The following is a 4,632-nucleotide window of genomic DNA, read 5'->3' as shown; positions in this document are numbered from 1 at the left end:
TAATCACGATTACGCGTACCAAGTTGCTCACGTTGCCAGGGATTGTTCGAGCCTGGACATCACAATTTCGTGCACCAATTTTTGGCGCTGTTGCCGGGGATTGTTTGAGTTTGGACAACTGACGGCTCATCTTGTTGCTCAGATTAGGTAATTTTCTTTTTGTTTTGTTTTCAAAAAAATAAAAAAATGTTTTCAAAAAAAAATTTTTTTTTTATTCAAAATTTTTAAGAATGAATTCTAGTGTTTCATGAAGCATGTTGAAGCCTGGCTGGCTGTAAATCCATGTCTATTCCTTTGGGAATGAGTATGTCAGGCATGTCATATCTGAATTACATGCTGAAGCTTGGCTGGCCATTGGCCATGTCTAGTGTTTTGGACCGGAGCTTTCATTGAAGGCTTGGCTGGCTAGTGAGCCATGTCTAATTCCTGGACTGAAGCTTTAGACTAAGAATGCAAGATTCCTGGAATTCATATTAAAAATTTTGGAATCCTTATTTTTCTTTTTCATATAATTTTCGAAAAAATACAAAAAAATTAGAAAATCATAAAAATCAAAAATATTTTTTTGTGTTTCTTGTTTGAGTCTTGAGTCACATCATAAGTTTGGTGTCACTTGCATATGCATCTTGCATTTTTCGAAAATTCATGCATTCATAGTGTTCATCATGATCTTCAAGTTGTTCTTGGTAAGTCTTCTTGTTTGATCTTGATGATTTCATGTTTTGTGTCTTTTCTTGTTTTTCATATGCATTCTTGAATTCTTAGTGTCTAAGCATTAAAGAATTCTAAGTTTGGTGTCTTGCATGTTTTCCTTGCATTAAAAATTTTTCAAAAATGTGTTCTTGATGTTCATCATGATCTTCATAGTGTTCTTGGTGTTCATCTTGACATTCATAGCATTCTTGCATGCATCACATGTTTTGATCTAAAATTCTCATGCATTGCATCATTTTTCTTGTTTTTCTCTCTCTTCATAAAAAATTCAAAAAAAAAAATATCTTTCCCTTTTTCTCTCATCAAATTCAAAAATTGAGTTGACTTTTTCAAAATTTTTTTAAAATCAAGTTGTTTCTTATGAGTCAAATCAAATTTTCAATTTGAAAATCTTATCTTTTTCAAAATCTTTTTCAAAATCTTTTTCAAAAATCAAATCTTTTTCAAAATTCTTAGTTATTTTCGAAAATTCCAAAAATATTTTTCAAAAATCTTTTTCTTATTTTTATATCAAATTTTCGAAAATAACAATAACAATTAATGTTTTGATTCAAAAATTTCAAGTTTGTTACTTGCTTGTTAAGAAAGATTCAAACTTTGAGTTCTAGAATCATATCTTGTGATTTCTTATGAACCAAGTCATTAATTGTGATTTTAAAAATCAAATCTTTTTTCAAAAACTAATTTCTATCATATCTTTTCAAAAATATCTTCTCATCTTATCTTTTTCAAAATATCTTTTCTAACTTCCTAACTTCTTATCTTTTCAAAATTTGTTTCAACTAACTAACTAACTTTTTGTTTGTTTCTTAACTTTTTCGAAAACTACTAACATTTTTCAAAAACTATTTTCAAAAATCACTAACTCTTTTTCAAAAATATTTTTCGAAAATTCTCCCTCTCTCATCTCATTCTATTTATTTATTCATTTACTAACATCTCATCTCACATCTCTGCCATCCTCACAGTTGTGTTTCTTTCTTTACATCACATTCTTTGTCTCCCCATCTTTTCTTCCACTCACAAAGGGATCCCTATACTGTGGTATAAAGGATCCATATTATTATTATTATTCTTTTGTGTGCCCTCTTCTTTGTCATATGAGCAGGAGCAAGGACAAGAACATTCTTGTTGAAGCAGATCCAGAACCTGAAAGGACTCTGAAGAGAAAATTAATAGAAGCTAAATTACAACAATCCAGAGATAACCTTTCAGAAATTTTCGAACAGGAAGAGGATATGGCAGCCGAAAATAATAATAATGCAAGGAGAATCCAACAGTACTCAAGAGGCATCTTCTGAAGAAGAAGCTTATGATCCTGAGCACCCTGCAATAGCAGAGGTAAATTATTTAGGTGAACCTTATGGAAACACCTATAATCCATCATGGAGAAATCATCCAAATCTCTCATGGAAGGATCAAAGGCCTCAACAAGGCTTTAATAATGGTGGAAGAAACAGGTTTAGTAATAGCAAGCCTTTTCCATCATCCACTCAGCAACAGATAGAGAATTCTGAGCAGAATCCATCTAGATTAGCAAATTTAGTCTCTGATCTATCTAAGGCCACTGTGAGTTTCATGAATGAAACAAGGTCTTCCATTAGAAATTTGGAAGCGCAAGTGGGCCAGCTGAGTAAAAGGATCACTGAAATCCCTCCTAGTACTCTCCCAAGCAATACAGAAGAGAACCCAAAAGGAGAGTGCAAGGCCATTGACATAAGCACCATGGCCGAACCTACAAGGGGTGTGGAGGACGTGAATCCCAAGGAGGAAGACCTCCTGGGACGTCCAGTGATCAATGAGGAGCTTCCCTCTGGGGAACAAAAGGACTCTGAGGCTCATCTAGAGATCATAGAGATTTCATTGAACCTCCTTATGCCCTTCATGAGCTCTGATGAGTATTCATCTTCTGAAGAGAATGAGGATGTTACTGAAGAGCAAACTGCCAAAACAAGAAGTACATGAGTTTCGAATTTATCCTTGAACTTAGCTTAATTATGTTGATGTGGTGACAATGCTTCTTGTTTTCTGAATGTATGCTTGAACAGTGCATATGTCTTTTGAAGTTGTTATTTAAGAATGTTAAATATGTTGGCTCTTGAAAGAATGATGACTAGGAGACATGTTATTTGATAATCTGAAAAATCATAAAAATGATTCTTGAAGCAAGAAAAAGCAGCAAAGAACAAAGCTTGTAGAAAAAAAAAAGAGAAAAAAAGAAAAAAAAATTTAGGCGAAAAAAAAAAAATAATAAAAAAATAGAAAGAAAAAGCAAGCAGAATCCAACAGAAAGAGATGCATATGTTTTAACTAATAGATGCATGAGTAGTTACCCATTTTGCCATATTTTCAATGAACACCCAAAGTTAACTAACTACCAATATTTCTCACAAATTCCCCCCACACTTGATTAACACACACACACACTCAAACCCAAGCTAATCAAAGATACAATCAATGGACATAATGGTTTTTCACTTAGGGTGAATGATGTGCTTATAATGAGAACAAAGGGGAATTAAAGGCTCAAAAAGTGGTTTACAAAGATAGATGCAAGGGTTGGCCATATGGGTTAGTGAGCTATACAAAGATGGCCTCAATCATACTAAATACAATCCAAAACAACAAATGTAGGACATATAGACTAAAGCAAATCTAAGATCACAATCATAAAAGGAGTTTATCACACAAGAACAAAAAATTGTGATTGAAAATGTGCAACCACACAATTAAAGCTCAAATTTCACTTGGTATTTGTTCAATCTCTTTTCTATGTTCCATAAAAAGATACTTCAAGCAAGTTCAAAAACAAGTTTCAAATATAATCAATGGAATGCCCTAAAAAGGGGTTTCTTGAAAATTCTTTGTTGTTTTACCAAAACTTATTTACTATATGTATGTATGTATGTATGTATGTATGTTGTGATGGATGTGATGTTAGGATTTTTGCCAGTAAAGAATTTTATAAAAACAGTCGCATTGTAGATATAGTCTCTAAACCAACAGAAATCCCTTCGTACAAACATTTTGGTTGTCACAAGTAACAAACCCCTTTGAAATTGATAACCGAGTATTCAAACCTCGGGTCGTCTTCTCAAGGAAATGCAGGGAGGTATGTTCTTATTATTGGTTATGAGTTTGTAAATTAGGGGTTTTAGAAATTAGGGAGCAGTATGTTGAATATCAAGTAAAATAAAATAATAATAATAAAATCTCTTGGCAAGGTATAAGAAATAAGAGATCCTATCCTAGCTATCCTTATCAAAGATGATGACAATTGAATCTTAATTCCTCTTCGTTAACCTTTACTAAAATAAAGGAATATCAAGGGATTAATTAAGTTGATCTTCAAATCCTATTTATTTCCTAAGAAAAGATTGGGATTATTGAAGCTCAAATTAACAAAGATAACAATGATCAATTATGCTGTTGAATTGGATAACTCCTGAGTTACTGATTTCTTAACCAAAACAAGGAAAATAAATCTACTGGAATAAAAATGCCTCCAGATGGGAAGCAATAATCATGTAAATAAAAGAAAGCAATAATAACTGAAATACCTCAAATAATATTAATTCAAAGAAGATCATATGTAACATGGAAGAGTTCATGAATTAAATTGCAAAAATAAATAAAAATAAAGAACCTGAGATTGAGAGTCACTCCTAAAACTAAGAGAAGTCTTAAATCCTAATCCTAAGAGAGAGGAGAGAATCTCTCTCTCTAAAAACTACATCTACTCCTAAAATTGTGAATTATGAAAGTCTCCTTATGAATGGATGCATTCCTCTACTTTATAGCCTCTGATCTGTGTTTTCTGGGCCGAGAACTGGGTCAGAAACAACCCAGAATTCGCTGGTTGCGAATTCAAACATGTTGAATTTCCGTCACTGCGACGCGTCCGCATGGAGCACGCGG

The sequence above is a fragment of the Arachis ipaensis genome, chromosome B03 (genome assembly GCF_000816755.2).
Source record: "Arachis ipaensis cultivar K30076 chromosome B03, Araip1.1, whole genome shotgun sequence".
Taxonomy (NCBI): domain Eukaryota; kingdom Viridiplantae; phylum Streptophyta; class Magnoliopsida; order Fabales; family Fabaceae; genus Arachis; species Arachis ipaensis.
Note: the sequence above shows the minus strand (reverse complement) of the source record.